This window comes from Rhinolophus sinicus, linkage group LG13 (assembly GCF_036562045.2).
Source record: "Rhinolophus sinicus isolate RSC01 linkage group LG13, ASM3656204v1, whole genome shotgun sequence".
In the NCBI taxonomy this organism is placed as follows: domain Eukaryota; kingdom Metazoa; phylum Chordata; class Mammalia; order Chiroptera; family Rhinolophidae; genus Rhinolophus; species Rhinolophus sinicus.
In genome coordinates, this window is record NC_133762.1 from 18,170,943 (window position 1) to 18,189,953 (window position 19,011).

Below are 19,011 nucleotides of genomic sequence, written 5' to 3' on the forward strand. Positions count from 1 at the left end.
CCCACCCGCAACTTAGAAGAGCAGGCCCTCATCAGAATTCCTCACCTCGGAAGTCCAGAGAGCCCTCCCTCAGTTCCTGTTATCACCACATACAGGTCCACCTTACATTTGATTCCCCTGAGCCTTTTTCTTTCCAACTCTTGCAGGCTGGCTCAAGTTTCTGTCACTCAGAGTAAAATTCTTTGCACCGAGCTGATGCCATATAAATATTCATTGAGTAAAATTCTTTGATACACTTCAGCCTAACTCGCGGAGTTGGCAAAATGGAGGGTTTCTGCTAAAGGGGGAAAGGACAAAAATAATGTAGATACCATTTAATCCTTCAGCAGCTCCCCCCACATTTCTTTCACTCAATAACCCCAGTAAGCCAGCTGCAATCGAGAACCAGATCATCAATGTAAGAAATGGGAACTGAAGAAACATGGGCAACCAAACTGTTTAAGCATGTATATTGCGTTCGTAATACTCAAGTGTAAGGCTGAGCTATGACCGCAATTGGATGTTAATAAGGACACAGAATTGTCTACTTTTGTTCCTTGGTTGCACGACACAGGAAAATCAGATGCAACACACGTGTAAGTTTCCCAACTCGTAACTTTGGAAAAGACTCATTTCTTCCATAACGGGTCACACTCTGTTGACTCCCCTCTGTAATCTATGTAGATATTTAACACTATTAATAAAATCACTTTACTTTTTACTATTATGTGCATTCGGAAATCTTCCGGGGCAGCAAGTGACTATCAAACCCTACAAGGGATGAGGTTAATCTATGACGTTTGAATCGCATTGTCCAACGCCAACTGCACGTTTGGAGATCACCTCAGACAATCCTGGGCCTGGCTCACGTCTGTGCATCTGGGTCTCTTTACCAACATATCAGCAGAACTTCGCCACTTTCATTAACAGGGGAGATTTACAAACAGTGGAAACTCCCTGTGGACCTGGGATGCTCTGGACAGACAGGCGGCCGTGGACGCGACGCTGGGATGTCCCCAAACACACACCAGACCCTCAGCTTCTTGGGGTTGATCACGCTCTCGTTTGTTCGTCCTTCCCACCAGCATCTATTGAGTGCCCATTGTGTGCCACTCATGATGCCAAGCATTGGTGACACAGAGACGAACAAAACACCGCCACCCATGTCCCTCTTGGCACGACAGGCGAGAGCAGGCACACGTTCCGAGGTCCATGGGGCCCCTGAGAACAAAGTCGGGGGCCGAGCACACAGCCAGTCAGACACCTGACGCCTCCACCCACTGTGCTAGCTCCTTCTTAGCATCACGAGGACACAAAGGACCGTCATGCTGGAGACTTCACACCCCGCCTTCCAGTCACGTTTCTATTGATTGGGTTTCGGAGCGCGTTACCCTGGAGCGACACACATCGTACCCCTCGCGAGCTTGGAAGCCATTTTCAGAGTCCAGCATTCGTTTCGAACCACGCTTCCGACAGCCCAGTGTCATAGTGTCACAGCTGAGGTGGCTCTGCTCGCTTTCCTGTCCTTGTCTTCATTTAGTAAGTTTTGCTCACTACCTTGCCGTAATCTTGGAAACACCCTGCACTGAATCGAGCCTGTCCAATGCGCCTCCATCACAGACCTTCCTTCCAAGATGAATTTAAACATAATTCCCACAAGAAAAACAGCCTCAAGCCCTCACTTTAAGCCAAACATTGAAACGGGAAACAATGGAAGACGCACGGCCCCTGTAGTCAGAGCACTTGGAATCATGGCCCGCCCCTGAAGTCTCATCTTTTTTTCTTTTATTCCCCATTAAATCAGACACTTCTAAATCCAGCTGGCCGGGTGGAGCCGGCAAAACTGATGACAAGCCCGCATGGGTGTGGAAGTCGGCTGTGGGCTCCCGGCTGCCCTGGGCTGAGATCAGGGGATGTCAGCACCCACAGCCATCAGGGAGGAATCAGTGCAATTGTGTCTCTGGTACCAATTTAGGTCAGATTTACATGCGGCAAACACACCAGGCCCGCACTGTGCAGGCTGGGCCCGGCATGCAGGGGAGGCCGGGGTTCTGGGCCCTGAAACCAGCCCACGATGTCGGCACCCGGGTAGAATGGACCCACCTTCCCTACGGTGGGGTGTCCTCCCTGTCCCGTTCCTGTTTGGTGAACGAGGTGGAGAAGTGACACGTCAGGACGAACGGCTCTGTCACCTGCGTACTGTGTGCTCTTGGGCAGCCACCTAACCCCTCTGGGCCTCAGTTTCCCCACGGGCAAAACGAGGGCAAGAACCACATGCGGCTCACAGAGCTGAGAATTAAAAGAACCGATGAACAGAGGGCTGGGCACGTAGTCAGTTTTGGCTGCCAGTGTGAACATTCCTACGTGTTCTGTGTGTATTGCCAGTATTAACATCAATACTTTTCAAAGTCTCTGCCATCAGGGCGCTCAGCCTCTCAACCTCAGCCTGCTGGCATTCGGGGCAGGGTGAGTGTCTGTGGGGGTCGTCCTGTGGGATGTTTGGCAGCGTCCCTAACCTGTACCTATTAGTTGCCAGTAGATAACTTCCCCCAGATTTGTGACAACCAAAGAACCCCAGACAACGCCAAACACCTCATGGGGTGCATTGCCCTCAGGAACCACTGAGTTAAAAGTGAGAGGAGGCCCAGGATGTCACCCCAAGAATCCTCGGTGTAGAAATCCCCTTAAGATAATGTTTGAGGCCCAATTCTGGGACTTGTTCAATAGCAAATGTGTCTACACAGTGGGAGAAGCACAAGGTCTGTAGCCAGAGATCACATCCAGCGCTTCTGCCCCTGAATTTCACGTCACGCTGTCTCAGGCCAAACGAACGCATGAGAATCTGGGCAGAATCGCAGGTCCTGGCCCAGCGGATGACCAGCCACGGCGCGGCCCCAGCCTGCGGTACGGCAGGCCGAGACCTGGGCCTCCAACGCCCCCCAGGTGTGTGTAAATACTGAGGTCTCCGTGCCAAGGACGGCAGCGCCTGATCCAAGGTCAGGACTCAAGAAACCTCTCACTGTGGCCACGAGTGGAAAGGGAGCCCCCCCCGCCCCCCCGAAGCTCAGCAGAGGGAAAGGGAGAGGGATTTCCCTGGAAAACCAGCCCCCAGACACGGCATTCTTACTTGACCTCGTGTTCGCTCCCTCCGGGGTGAGCCCAGGACGCACAGAGTTCAAACGGCAATACACCTTTTCATTGTGAGAATAAAACGCCAGTACTCAAGTGGAATGACAACTAATCATGTCCCTTTTATCCTGACGTGCTGAATAACACTGACCACGTGATAAATAAGAATTGGTCCATTCATTCAGAATATGTTTCCTTCCACCTTGGATCCAATTCTCCTAAAGCCAAATGCTGTGCCTGGTTAGAGGTAAGTGTGACGTAGTCCTTATGACCCATGACCTATGACCTATGCCCTTCCACAGGCTCCGGAGATTTGGGGCAAGGGGCCAGCCCCACCTCACGTCTGGAGCAGCCAGAACACACTCGCTTCCCCAACATTCACGATCCAAGTACACTCCTCCAAGGACATACCTGGGCTGCTGTTTCAAAGATGTTACATTCACGTTCACTAACATCTTTGTTTTACGACCTCGTTTCCTATCTCTCCTTGGCCTTTCTTTGAAAGAAAGCCCTTCACATTTGCAATGAAGTCTGCAGTGTGCAGGGCCCGATTTCAGACACTGGTCAACATCCCCCGGCCTCCACTTAGGGCTCTGAATGGACACCCTTACCTGGATCAGGAATGAGCTTCTTCTTTTCCCCGAAGGGCCACAACCTGGTCGCATGTGTCCTGTTTTAAAGCCAGTTACTCCACTCGCAGGCGACTCCCAGTCCCGTCTCGTGCAAGACGACAGGATCGCAAGGAGCCCGCTGCCCAATTGTTACCCGTGTTATACCGGGGGGGCACTGTCCACAGTGCTTGGAACTCACCCATTTTCCAGGTGCTCTAGGGTCTCCCTGGAATCCAACCAAGCCATTAAAACCATATTCACTCGTGCCAAACCGTCTTTAGCTCACAGAAATGCTTTCAATGTGTTGTAGTTTAATCTTGTTCCCGCTGTTTCATTAAATAAAGGGGCAAACAACCACATAGAACCCTCCACTGTATTTTGTCCAGAAATGTTAAGACAGTTGTCGAATACGTTACTCAGTGTCTCCAACGTAGGAGACCCACCCAACATGGAGTAATTCTTTCAGAAGTTAGTTCTGGTAAGGGTATTCTATGTCAGAAACAAACAACAACAAAAAACAAAACGAGGAAAGAGAATGTTTTCCCTCATGATGTCTGCAACTGTTTTAACAGCTCTTATTTCCCTCTACCCTTTGGATGCCAGGAAGCTCACAGCCAGGTGTGAGGCTCAGCTGTAGAGCTTCGGAAGGCCTTCACAGCACGGGCTGGGTGAGCTCAGACAATACCAACCGTCCCCTCTGGCGCATTTGTTATTTTATGCTCGGCAGTCTAGCTTCCTTCTCTCCATTTCACTTCTTAATTGACTGAGCTCTTCCCCTCGACTGTCACCCTTCATGACCTGAGGTGGGGTATGTATGAACATACGTCATCACAGGTGTGGGAATGCCCATGGCTTGGCTTTGTTGCTTTTTAAAAAAACAGTAACACTAGTAAGTTGCCGTGCATGCCTAGCATAAGATCGTGTGGGAAGGTTTTCACGTCTGAGTCAGGGGCACAGACAGCTTTTCCTGACCACACAGACTTGAGCTGTCTTTCAACAAGCAGAAAATACCTTTAGATTTTCACTTTTAACATTTCCTTTAACTGAAAACACCTTTGAACCAACTGCTACAAACCAAAAGAACCACCTCATAAGAAACCAGCCCAAGGACAACCGGGAAAATGGTAAACAGATGCCCAGAAAACACTCAGGCTTAGAAACAGACGCTTCCAGGTCATACTCAAGAAAAAAGGCACATCAACCACCGGGCTGCTAAGACATGCAAGCTGCCTCCCCGCGAGCACGGGTTCTCCAGTTCAGGTTGAAATTCCACGCTCTGTCTCATTAGGTCTTTGCGGACGGTGTCGGCGTGGACTAATTGTTTTCCAGGCTGGCTTCTCAAGCTAGAGAGTCCACACCAACTACTTTTTTTATCTGGCTCACTGCCTGGCTACCTCATTTCCACCCTCCTTCGCCATTTGTACATGTTTGGCCAAGAAAGATGCCATTTACAGGCCGGGAAACATGACCCGCACGGCTCACTCGTGGTTGGGGCAGACGCGCTCACCGGGTCCTTCGGTTCACACGGGACCTTCCCCGGGCTCCTGAGGAGGAACGAGGGGAGCGGGCACGTTCTCCCAGCGTGACGGGTGTGTAACGGACACGTGTGTCCAGTGCAGCCACAGAATCACTTACCTAGGAAGAGAGAACAGAAAAGTTCCATTAGTTGAGTCTAGTGGGCGTCCCATTTGGTTTCCTAACGAATGTGGTCACACTGGCAGGTGTACTACTAGTTATAATGACGAGGCTTCCAGGGCAGGTTTTAGTCTGCATGGCAGGCTGTGCTTCCACAGCACGCCCCTCCGGACCCTCTTGGAGCATCACCACAGCCCGTCGGGTGACCAGGGTGGGCGTCTCTGGATCACAGACAGGCATGTGCTCAACCACATCACTGACCCAATAAAACTATCCCTAACCGGGCTCCCAACGTCCGAACAGGTAGCCCGACAAACACCAGGGACCTGGCTTTTGCTAAGGAGGCCATCTCCCCAGCACTGCGTTTCCCTCAGTGTACAACGGCTCACCTGCACAGAAGCCACACATAATATGTGCATGTATTAGCTACATTATTTTAAGCTGCAGGCGTAAAGGGACACTGGACATTGAAACTGAAGATTTAAACATCATAATGGAGAAGTAGTTTGAATCAAGATGCATAAGCAAGCATGGCCTGTTTAGGGCTCTAGGAAAACAGTTCCCGTGCTAACAGAAAGGACCCCGGAGATTATGAACAGTCGGCAGGAAAAGAAAGCCCCTCCCCCACTGCATCAGTGCCACGCTCAATGGTCCAGCTGCCGTGGACGTAGGGATGGCACGGTCTCCTGCAGACCCACACTCGCTGCCCTGTGCAAAGAAGAGTTAAATGTTCCAGAACTTTAAAAATAACGAGTTTGCCTTTCTTGCTTCCATGCCAAGAGAGGCAGGTGGGCACCTGCGTGTGCAGGTGTCGGGGGCCCGGAACTCCCAAGGTGCACTCAGCACCCAGGCCCATTGCGGCTTCTGAGCCACGAGGCTGCAGGACACACGTGTGACGGGACAATGATTTTAACAGATCACCACTTATAAAGATGAAATAGTAACATGTACAGAAAGTGCCCACAGAGACACTGTCAAACAGTCCTTTTCACTATAATACCGTTTCATGATCTGTGGCTCTGTGGTCCCCCACTGGCCTTTTCCTGTCCCTGCCTGCAGGGGGAAGGGCACATGCAGTCCCCTCTCTCCTTCCATGTTGTTCCCACCTTCATAGGTGTATGTGGTCACGTGAGTCCCTCTGAGGAGAGCTTTGTGGAGAAGCCCGGCCAGGCAGACTCAGCCAGGTCAGGCCCTGCGCATGCAGTTCTCTCCACTTCCACAAGGCGGGATTGTAATGAGCAAGTACTAGGTGTGGGTTCTGCTCTCAAACTGGCGTTTTACTCCACTCTGAGGTTCCCGAAGCAAGTGCGAGTCATGACTTTGTAATTTGGAATTACGGCTCGTGAGCCGTCCTTCGAGCACCTCCTTCCTTGACCACATCTGTAGATCCAAGTACAAATTTAATTCCTATCTCTGAGCGCAGCCTATAACATTGTCATTAATTGTCAGCTACAACAGCAAGATACACGAATTACTGACCCCCCCTTGCCCCCCCATACTGAAGCCAAAAAGGCCCTGCCCAGCGGGAGCTGCTGCCGTGCTGAGGAGGGCTCCCTGGTGGTTCCTGATTGGAAGGTGACAGTCCTTATACTGACTGCCGTCGTCATGGCAACAAGAGCCATCGTGAAATTAGTAATAGTTATAATGGCCCAGGCGACAGCTCGGTGGAACTTGAAATGGCCTGGTGCTCTTCTAAGCGCTTCACATACGTTACCCGATCGATCCTCCCAACCACCCTTCGACCAGACAGAACTGTCACCCACAACTGGGGACGAGGTGCCAGGAGCAACTGGAGGCGGCTGGCGCAGGGTCAAGATGAGTTCACAGCAGCGCCTGCCCTCAGGGGCCCATCACTGTCCCCAGTCTCTCTCAAATCCATAGCCCCATGGGGAAGCAGGCAGAGCAGGCTCAGGCGCGGTGCCTGGGGACCCTGTGCACTCAGCCTGGCAGGAGGGCACCGTGCCAGGTTTGTGGGGTGGCCCCCGTCACGTGGTCCACAGGCCGAGGTCTGAATACTGGCTTTGCCACCGCCTCGCTAGGTGACCCAGGGACATCCCCTGTAGCATCAGAACTCGGGGCACAGAGCAGCCCACGGACAATGCTTTCTGCCCCCCCCAACGCCCACCCCAACAACTTCCCTCTTTAAGGCAAGGCAGGAAGGAGGCTCTTTCTAGGAAAGGAAGTCACATACCATCCACTGAATTCTTACTGTGGGCCAGGCGTGCCCACACCCACGGGGTCATGTATCCCCAAAGTGTCCTTCTAGGTGGGGAAACTGAGGGTTAGAGGGGTGAAGGGACTTGGCCTGTGCCCCTCATGCTCACTGTCCCGACTTCTTGATGCTGATGGTGAGTAGCAAAGTCTCCCACGTGTCCACGCACCCCTCCCCCGGGCTCTACAGATGAGGACAAAACACCCCTACAGCCGCTCAGCCTCCCGAGTCACAGTCCAGGCTAGTTCCCGAGGGACCAGGGCGTCCGAGGGGTCAGCACTGCCCTTAACTCGTTTCCCTCATGCAGTGTAGACTGCCCAGGCCACCCTCCAGCTGCAGGGGGCGAGCTGTAAAACCTTTCCCGAGTGTCCTGGACACGTGGCTCGTCATGGCCTCGCTCACCCCGGGTCCCTCTCTGCTCTTCTGGGCGCACGGTGCACGGGCTCTGCCTGCAGCCTGGGAGGCTCGACCAGGAGTTGGGACCCCGGGGCCGTAACTGCAGGTTAGCTCCCTCTTACAGGCGGGGGCCATGCAGTGAGGACACCCAGGTTTCCGCAGACCGTGCCTGAACCATGTCAGCTTCTCGGGAGGTCCTCCTGTGACGTTCCTCTGCTTACCTGCAAAGGGGGACAGGTGGGAGGCTCCCTGTCCTGGGAGTTTATCTTAACGTTCAATGCTTTTGATTTAAGCGTGGGATTTTAAAATTCAGCAGTTATTATACTGAATTATTTTTAAAGAGGTAACTAACAGCTGGAGCCACGCTGTCCCGAGTTTGCTTGTCATTAACAATTAAAGCTTTGATAGATTTACGTGATAGGGAGAGTTTGGGGGCACATTGGTGGTCATCAAGCCAGAACATTCTGCATGTCCTCTTTCACGTGACTGACATGAACTGGCCAACTCCACCCGACTCCTAAGTCACCTCCCTTATGAGTGTCCCAAGGTGACCCCATCTGGCTGCCTTGGCTTTTTCTTTCATGAACAGTGAAGTAGACTGCGGTGTACCCTATAATTTCTAGGGCAACCCCCAAAAACATAATGCAAAGAGGCAGAATCCAATAGATAAAATGAAAAACAAAATCAATTAACATAAAAAAGGAGGAAAAGAGAAAAAGAGAAGTCACAAAGGAAGACACACAAATCCACAAACATCAAGTGATAGACCCAACTCCAACCACATCGTAACCAAAACGAAAGGGAGTAAACATTCCCACTGCAAGGCACAATTTGTCAGAAAAGGCAGAAAAACCCCAAGATCCAAATACATGCTCTGCACGGCAGACAGAGACAGATGGGAAGAGATGGAAGAATCTACTCTCAGCAAACAGTGCGTGTACAGAGGCTGCAGTTGTGCTGCTGACATCAGATAAGAGACCTGGAGGCTGACAGCGTTCATTTATGCACACACACAAGCACACGTATACACACGCAAGCACACGTACACACACACACAAGCACGCATGTGCACACACACACGTACACAGACACACACAACAGGGTTCCACACTGGCATCGGTGGCAGCTTTATTCAGAACAGCCCCAAACTGGCAACAGCCTCTCAACGACTAAAAAAGTCAAAACCGGGGCCGGCCCAGTGGCTCAGGTGGTTAGAGCTCCATGCTCCTAACTCCTAAGGCTGCCGGTTCAATTCCCACATGGGCCAGTGGGCTCTCAACCACAAGGTTGCCAGTTCAATTCCTCGACTCCCGCAAGGGATGGTGGGCTGCGCCCCCTGCAACTAAGATTGAACACGGCACTTTGAGCTGAGCTGCCTCCCAGATGGTTCAGTTGGTTGGAGCATGTCCTCTCAACCACAAGGTTGCCTGTTCGACTCCAGCAAGGGATGGTGGGCTGTGCCCCCTGCAACTAGCAACGGCAACTGGACCTGGAGCTGAGCTGCGCCCTCCACAACTAAGATTGAAAGGACAACAACTTGACTTGGAAAAAAAAAGTCCTGGAAGTACACACTGCTCCCCAATACAGTCCTGTTTCCCTTCCCTAATAAAATCTTAAACAAAAAAAAAAAGTCAAAACCGAAACTGAACCTGACCCTGCTGTGCATCTCAAACAGGATTCCTGACCCATGGGCACAGCACAGAGAAAAGCATGGAACACCATTGCCTCTGGGACGGGGGCAGGGGAGAGGGGCAGCACTGAGTGTCCAAGGGCACAGAGAATTTTCTGGAATGATGAGAATGTTGTGCGCCCTGACAGGAGTTTGGTTACTCAGGTGTATGCATTCGTCAAACTAAAATGTGAGCATTTTTCTCTATTAACGTTTGCCTCAAAAATGTAAACAGACAGCAAACTCCATTTAATGAGATGCCTGCTGAAGCATTCAGGAGCGAAGCCGGCTGATATCTGCACGTTCATTTTGAAATACAGGAAAAGCAAGAGGGATGGACGGGTGGCTGGAGGATGGATATGATACGAAGCAAACCTATCCACATGTTAAGTGTGGCATTTACACGGTGGGCGTATGGAGCGTCAGTGCTCGGTCCACCTTTTCTGGAAGTTTGAAAAATTTCATAACAATCAATCTGGGGGCAAAGCCTGGACTAGCACTGCCCGACCCAGCAGGTGCCTGGAACCGTCTGCGCTGCCATCTCCTGCTCCCTGCCCCTGGGCCTGCATGCTCCTCTGACCTGCGCTCAGTTCCCAATGGCTGTTCCCACCCGAGGGCTTTCACCCAGCTCTCTGCTTCCCTGTCATGGGTTCCCTTGGCCTCCCACAGCCCGCCAATCGCTGACCCTTCATCAGCTCTCACACCACCTTACCAAGGATGCGTTCAGTGCCCTCCCAGGATGAGGCTGAGTCCCCCTGGGCCACGGCCCCAGACTCCCTCGTGCTCCCTCCTCACGCTTCTCATTACGTTTCTCGTATGTTTGGTGCCTCCCCCTTGAGCACGGGCTCCGGGCGGCGGGGGCCAAGCTTCTCCAGCTCACGCCTCCAGTGCCAGACCCACGCCTGACGCATAAAAGACGTGCAAGAATCGGTTTTGATTCAAACGGATAATAAGTTCCCTCTCTTTCTGCCCCTCACCCCTAAATGACTGGTAGTTGGTCCTGCAGGATCAGGTATTAATTTGTTAAAGCAACAGGTGTCGCCTGCCCTGGGCCTCCTTGCTCCACCTTGGCTCACCACCCCAGGCCCGCAGCTCTATGAATTCAAGTTTCTGCCTGTCGCTCCCACCGGTCAAGGTGGGCTCCCAGAGCACAGGCCTCTTCGTGCCTCAGTTTCCCCAGTGCAGACACTGCACCTGGCTGACTGACGCAGCTAAAGAATGTGGGTTCAGTGAAGAAATGTCAACTCCATTTGTTTTTTGTGGTGAATCACATTAGAGGTGCACAAAATACTATGTGCTCAAAGAATCTACAGCCTGAAGTAACGCACCTTCTAGAAGAAACGATAGCCAGGGAACAGATAAAGAATTCACAGAGTAGGAATAATGCCAGTTTTCAATAAGTTCCCTCCTCTCCTGTGCTTTGTTACCCTAAATTGATGCCTTTGACTAGATGTCTCTGCGAAAAATTCTTAACTGCTAAGTAATAAAATCTATTAGAGAGTAATTCAAGTTCTCCCACATATAGATTTTTGTAGATACAGAATGTGTTAGAAGAATTATTCTCTCACACATATTTTATTAAAAAGGCTGGTGCTAAACATCGCACTTCTTAAAACAAAATTACTACCTGCAAGGAAATAGCTGTTTTTGAAAGAAAGGAAGGGAAAAAAAGCCTTTCCAATTGCGCCCTTCTGTATTTCATGATGAGTTGTTTGTTAAGTACTGAAAGCGTAATGAATAACAATGCATTTGTTAAATGACAAAACTTCAAATATAAAGATTCATTTATGGGCTTCTTTCACCGCAGCATACGATTTTCTGAATCTATTCAAGGTTTATAGATTTTAGCGATTTGCGCAGTGCATGTGAGAGCCGAGATGGAGATTTCATTATCAAGCTGAGAAAAAAAACAGGGAGATGAAGACAGCATTCAAACCAAACTCTAAATCTTCAGGGTGCACAGAAGCAATGATTTAGGAAATATGCAGACGCTGGAATGTGACCCTCGGGACTTATGGGGACTTAGGTGCTGTGTAAACGGGAGACTGGTCCCGTCATGCCAGGGCACCCAGTGACACTGTTGTTTCTAATGGCTCCTGGGTTGCTACATGTAATGAGCTGTGATCTAATGGCCATTGTCTTTCCGCTTGTCTATGTCGCCGGACAATTCAGCTGGTGAACCCAGCACGTGAACCTGCAGAGACTCACCCCATTGGGGTTTAGGTCTCACTTCAGAGGGGCGCCACGGGCCACAGAGGACCGCCGAGCAGGGTCCGAGGGGCTGCCGTCCGCCTCCGATCCCATTTGGCTGGCAGCCCTATTCTCCCAGGACTGGGTGGGGCTGCACTCAGAGGGATGCAAACTGGACCTGCGCTCTTTGTGGAGGGGGGGGGTCAAGCTAATGGGGTGGGAATGCGAGGTTGTCAGGACCCAAGAAGACACGCAAGGAAACAGGCTCACTGGTGGGGGGTGGAGAAGGGAGGGAAAGTGGGGGTTAGGGGTAAGGAGGGGAGGGAAGTGCAGCGAGGCAACAGAGAGGGAGGGAGGGAAAGACCCAACCAGACCGCGCCATCAGTCTCTGTCACCCAGCCCGTAATCCATGTTGCCGATATGTCCTGGGGGACAGACCCGTCACATGCAGGGAGGCACAGATGGGCTCCAGGCTATTTCATCGTCGGCTGCCTCTGCCATCACAAACAAGAAGAGATGGAATTGTGAACGGGGTTTTGGACACTGAGGCATTTCCTAGGGCAACCCATCAGCACTCAATTTCCAGCTTGTTTCCCAACAACATTTTCATGGGGCAACAGACGCAATGACCCATGGAGGGGAAGGCTGCTGTGTAGAAGCGAAGGCACAGAGAACTCTCAGGTTGCTTCTGGGCATCATCCAGGGGAAAACACGTCTGTAAACAGAGCTGGGTGTGGCCCGTCTGTTGGGTGATGGGCTCTGGAAGGGTTCACACCACGTGTGTGCAGCTGGCTTGGGGTGGGCTTGCATTCTGCCTCTCCTACAAAAAGGTCAAGAGATGGAAAAATCCATTCTAGTGAATTTCCAGAAAACTCCTGAGCTCACACTAAGCGGGTTAAAATGATCTGCCTGAGTCTCAGGGTAAATTCACACACTTCATTCAACCCTGCAGGACTCATTTGCTCGGCCACGTTCATGCCCCCACTCAGGGCTGAGACCCAGCCCAGCAGAACCATCCCGGGCTGCCCGGTGCCAGTGCTCAAAGGCGGAAACACTGCTTCCTCCCGTCTATGTGACCCCCAACCCCCAGGCTTCCCTGCGCCACCCACACGGCCCCGGTTCTCAGGTCTCCCCTCACTCGGTGAGTGAGTCTGCCTCCCACACGGCACGAGCAGCTGCACCGATTTTTGCACCGATTACCATCCAGTTTTTGGTTTAACTGTGGTCTCCCAAAGAGGCCCCCTGCCACTCAGTTTAAAGCAGCTCCTCTCCCGACTCTCTATCAATTAACCGATATTTAGTATCTGTTATTGTACACATAGCACTTCTTGCTTCTGATATTGCCATTGTATGTTGACTTGTTCATTACATGCCTGCCCTCCTCAGACTCTGAGTAAGCGGCACGAGGACAGGTGGGACAGGTATCTCATCTGACCTTTTCACCAAGGCATCTCCAGTTCCAGTGCTGCCGGGCACACAGTAGGAAGCCATCTCTCTGAAGCATCTTCCACCAGGAAAACAAAACCTCACAAAGAAGTACACTGCCACCGCCACCGACATCCATACCACTGTCACTGACACCACTGCCACCACCATCACCAATATCGTATCACTAACCCCACTGTCAACATAACCACCACCAACAAAACAGAGGAAGTACGTGCACATAGGGTCAAAGTAACAGAAGGAAAATGGCAGCTTTGTCTTACAATTCCCCAGTGGCAGTTTCTTCTTTATTGTTTGAGACTGAATCCGCTGTAAAAATTCCACATGACACGTGATCACACACACCATTGTGTTGTTCTTCTTCATTGTCACTTTTTGCTTCTCCGCAGCCCTTGGTGGTGAAGTTTGCCAGCATCACAAGTCACACACATGCTGCCTGAACACCTGTCCTACAGGAGGTGTGGGGGCCAAAGCCCTGAGCAGTCCACCCTGGTATGTGAGTGAGGAACAGCAGGGCCAGATTCACAGACCAACAGCTACCCATCAAGGCCCGAGCACATGGCCGCACTTGTCACAATGAAAACTCTCCTGAAAACCAACGTGCTACATCTGGGCTTAGCCATAAGACGCATACACTAGTGAGCGGAAAACCCCAAGTCAAAACGCTTCCTGGTAACACGCACTTGGTTATATTGTGTGCCATACGCTGTATGACGGTGAGTCAGCAATAAAATTATATATGATTTTCCAGAAGGCACTCTATTCCCATGATCTGAGGCAGCAGAAGTTTGGTAAAGAGTTATCACGTGCAGGTAAGGATTTCCAATTAGTCAAATATACCTTGGGTGTGACCACCCAAATCTTACGTGAATTGCCCACTGTTGGGCACCCAAAGTACAATCAACCATCCCTGTCAGCACTTTGATTATCCTGAATGTCACACTGTATTTCTTTAACAATTCAGGGCGTATTTTAAGGCCCTTGCATTGGGTCTGTGACATGACAATTGGTGGCCGTGGGCTGTGGGCACAAAAGGGCCCACTTAGCCTAGGAGCACTCAGGGATGTGATGTCAACATCGCAAAAGTAAATGTGCCGGTTCATGTAAACAAGTAGCGTGACAATACTAAACAGATGCTGAACGTAACCGTACCAGAATGTTTGTTGCACTTATCTCTGGGTGACGATGACGTGCAGCCCACATCACTCCTTCCAGACCCGGCAGCGACAGCCCCATTTCTTCCTCTGACAAGCAAAGACGTCCTCCTACAGACTTGTCTCTTAGACCATAATGTCCTCTGATGTCACCCAGCATGGCTCTCCTGAACTGTCATCTATCAGTGAGCCTACTTTAGAAACAGGGAAAGGACACAGAAAGTAGAGAGTGACAGCAAGTCACCTGATCCAAGTCACACTGGGCATCGGTGCCCATTTTCCCGGCTGTGGGTGTGCTGTGCAAGCTCAGGCACCGAGTCTTGTGCACAGTGTGACAGGAAAAGATCGCTTACAGGACAAGCAAGGGGGATCTGCTGCTGGGCAATTTCCACTTTACAGTGACCGATTAAAACAAAACCCCAGGTGTGCTTGTTATTGGTTAAAACGGCTACAATTACAAAATGGCAGCAGCTCTCAATGGAGCAGCAGCACCTGGGACTGGAGGGCCCAACGCACTCATGGGAGTTCCATCTGCAGCCAACGAACCTGGATCCGCACGGCTCGTGTGACCCCTCCTGCCATCTGTTCTTTCTTTCTCTGTTCAACAGTGATATTCAGTCCTCAGAAATACACTCTATGAAGTCCAGTTATGGCCGGGCTTGGGGGGACTGTCTGTGGGACTTCCCTCTGTTCCCGGAAAGAAGCCATTGGCTGGGAGAACGCTGAAACTCTCCTTGTAAACAGGAGGATGCCACTGGGACAGAAGGAAATGGGGCAGCTCACTGGGCTGTGTGGCCTGGGCCAGTTCACTGCACAGAGTCAACCAGATGTCAGTCCTACGTCTCCCCCACTGGCCTCCTCTCTCTTCAGCGCCTGCCATTTGGAGCTGGGAGAAGAAAGCCAGAGCCGGCCCACCATCTTCCAGCTCCCTGCCTGTGCCGAAGTCTGGACCCCAAGAGGAGGGCAGGTGGCCCATGTTCTACTCCATCCCAATGCATCTGATCCCACGGGCTCCTGCATCTCAGCAATGGCTGGAAACATAGAAACTGGAAAGGACGGCTTCTTGGTGCCCTCAGACTTCCATCAAGCAGTCGTCACAATGACCCTCCTGCATCTCCGGGCAGCTCTGCAGCAGGGGAGACCACTCACCCCGCATCATGGGACAGCCAGGTATCACCCAAATCACAACCTGTATTTGCTGTATCCGTCCATCTCGTTTTGGGATACATCAAATAAGCAACAGACTTCAGAAGAATTCACCCCTGAACATCTCATCATGCAGGTCATCGCCGACGTTCAATGTTCCTTTGTTTTTTCTCCTTTTGAGGTACAATGTACATGGAGTGAAATGTAAAAACCTTAGGTGTGACAAAGGTACAGCCCTGTGGAAGGCAGCCCCTGTCACGATGGTGGACAGTGCCTCTCACGCAGAAGGACCCCTCTATCCACTCTGTCCCCACCATGGCCAGAGGCAAACACGATGATGCGTTCTTCCATCCTTGGCTTAGCTGGCTTCTGGAACGTCACATCAATGGAACTGTGCACTGAGCTCTCCACGGCAAGTCTTTTGTCACTTGGCTTGCTTTCATGATTCCCCCAGGCTGCTGCACGTGTCAGAGTTTTTGCCTGGTTGCTGAGCAGGACCCCACTGTGAGGTAGGCCATTTGCTGCTGGTCACCTGGGCGGTTTCAGGGTTTTGGCCTATGGTGAGTAAAGCTGCTTTGAACACGCTGGTACAAGTCTTTCGTTTCTCTTAGATAATACTGAGGAGAGGGAGAGCTGAGCAGTGGGATGGGCGCAGGTTTGATTTTCTTCATGAAGACAAATAATGTGACTTGTCAACCAGCACTTTGTGAGCTAAAACAGCAATTCCCAAATCGTCACAGTCTGAAGAGATTAAAAACATAGGACAGATTCCTGGGTCTTCAACCCACTGACTTCAAATCTCCTTGGGAGAGGCCTGGAGGCTGTATTTTTCATAAGTTTCCCCAATAGTGCTGAGGACGGGCCACGTTTGGGGACCAGTGGCTGTCTAGCCGGGCCTGGGTTCTGACTCAGAGACCAGCCAGATTTGGTTCAAAAAGCACTCTGCATCACTCAGCATTTTAACATGTAAATTCTGCATCACTCAGTATTTCAACGTGTAAATTCAGAGTCCCAGCAGCAACTATTTCCTAGGATTGGCGGAACGATGAAATAGTTTAATGTGTACATGGCACTTAGCGTCTGACCCATGAAGCGCAGGACACAGGTCAGCTGTCATCAGAACAAACTGGCCTGCTGAGCCGACCCTCGTCGAAGTTCAGCTCAACGTTGGCTGTGCCGACGCTCAGCCCTTGGGGAGCGGAGAGGACAAGTCAAGTTTAGTTTCAAGTTCAATGTCACGACTTTATTTGTGAAACAAGTAGTCCCTTTGCCATGCCAGTACCTTGTCCTAGGTCTGTCTACACTCATAGGAGGTGTCAGGGTCTACATGGAGTAACGACCAACAAGCAACTGGGGACCCGCCAAAGGGCAGATCCATAGCGGGCAGAGTACTTTTCTCAGTGTTCCTGATGAAAGGTGACCCCTATGAGTCTGAGAGGAGAAGAGCAAGATACAGATGCTTAGAAACCCCCCAAAAAGAAGACCTGGGGAACCCTAAGATTCACTGACATCGGGCCGACCTCAGTGGATGACTCTCAACGTAACACATTAAGGCAAGAAGTGAAGAAATGCATTATTTTTCCAAACTGATGGGTGAATTCCAAAAATAGTGTGACTGGTATAAAACAGCTGGACACACTGATTTCCTCTTTGCATCTTTAAACACGATAAATGCTTCCAGGTCATTCTGGTCCCAGGACACACCACGGAACATGAGGTCCACGGTCGTCAGCATCTTGTGTGCGTTGGGCAAATTCTCACAATCTTTCAGAGATCGCTCAAGGAACAGAGGACAGCCAGCAGGAGAACAGTCTCTGATTTCTAAAAACACTCTTTCAGTCTCACAACTCGGGAAACTGAGGAACAGGGCCATCAAATACTGACCTCGCCGGAACCCAATTTCTCCCTTTTGCTTCTCCTCACTCAATCCTCTTGCTATCAGCCAGGCCCCACGACACTTGTTAGAGAGTACCTACTTCTTATATTTTAGAACTTATCCTACAATTTCAAATAAATCAGCCCAGTGCCAATCCCGCCACAAGTGTAATTCACTGCCAGGGAGACGGTTGCAAAGCAATCACCCGGCAGGACATTTCAGCACAAGCTCCTTAGAAACCTACTGCTTCTGCAGGGACCCTGCGAACTGCAAGCGTTTGTTTACAGAGGTTCTCAACAAATGAATTAATTTGCAATGTACTTGTGAGAAATTAGAGAGGCGTGTTCTGCAAAGAGTCTGGGTCTCTGTGATGACTGCTGTGCAGAAGGTCAGCACAGTGACCTATGGGAAGGGGAGCAAGTGTCGATCCACCCCTAAAAATGCCACATCGCTCTTGCCGACACTGGGTGAGCCTGGCGACCATCCTCTGAGCCACGTGGAAGGGAAAAGCCTCACTGTTCTGAATGATCGCTGTTCCGAAATCAACAACCCTTCTCTCCCCAAGAATTGCTGACCATATTGTTTCTGTTTCCTTCGGTAAAGAACAGACATAGAGACACCGATGTGGCTCGAAGACTTATGGACACTCAGACCCTCCTCTTGGAGAAGCTGGCCTCGTCGCGTAATTTTTAAGCCCACACAGAGCCATAGCTGCATGTGCAGACTGTGTCTGCAGACGGGCTTGTGCCATTTTGAGTCGTACATCAGTTACAACGCGGGTAGGTAGGTTGATAAGTCCTCTCGGGGTGAGCCTGGCAGCTGGAAGGCCCCGATGTTGGGCTTTGAGGGGCGTGTCCAGCTAGATTTCTGGCTGGAAAATGGAGGGGCTGGAGGGTGGTCTTGTCAGCTTGCACTTCACTCCCTCTGAGGCTCGACGAGGAGAGGATCAGAGAACCACCGGACCTCGAGGTGTTTAAAGGGCAGGTTGAGATACACGCTTTGTGGCTGTTTCCCTATAATTTTGCTCCCACTTATTCGGACACCGAAGCTTGCGGTGCTTGTGGAAGGAACACAGCTTCCATTGTTGAGGCCAAGTGAATAAATACATGACCTAAAACTCATGCTTAGAAAGACTAGCAGTCAGAGGGTGCGAAGTGGCAGGAGGGTCTACCTCTAATTTCGCTCCCCACCCCACACCTTCTAGAAATCCCCTCACACTCAAGCCTCCCACTTCCTCCAGCCAGTGAGTCACCAAAAGCCCCTCCCCTGGAATGTCAGAGAAGCTGGCACCAGGCAGGTGGCTTAGCAGAGTCCTCTGGTCTGCAGCCAGGTGAGTGTCCACGCCCCTCGCTCCAGCCTGAGCCCCTCTCCCAGCCCCAGGACTGTACCCAACCTTCTCCTTTACATGCGTCCTTGGGGACCCCACGGGCTCCTCAATGTTTGCAGGCCTGAAGAGTCACTGTCACCTCTCCTGTCCCCACCCACCACGATACCACCATCCTGGCAAACACGGCCAAGGCCCCTTGAGTTCTCCCCTGGAACTGTGCCAGGATGCGTGTTCTATGGAT

General features: G+C 51.2%; 1 protein-coding gene across 3 annotated transcripts in view; it reads right to left on the reverse strand.

The window, feature by feature from the left end:
- Positions 1–19,011, reverse strand: part of CDH4 (cadherin 4) — a 398,533-nt gene that overhangs the window by 227,837 nt on the left and 151,685 nt on the right. The window contains exon 1 of one of the 3 annotated variants that reach the window (XM_074317409.1): positions 5,227–5,244. The exons of the other annotated variants lie outside the window; for them this stretch is intronic. The gene's annotated coding sequence lies outside the window, so the exon portion shown is untranslated. Of the gene's footprint in view, positions 1–5,226; positions 5,245–19,011 lie in introns of those variants that run through there. 3 annotated transcript variants of the gene reach the window in all.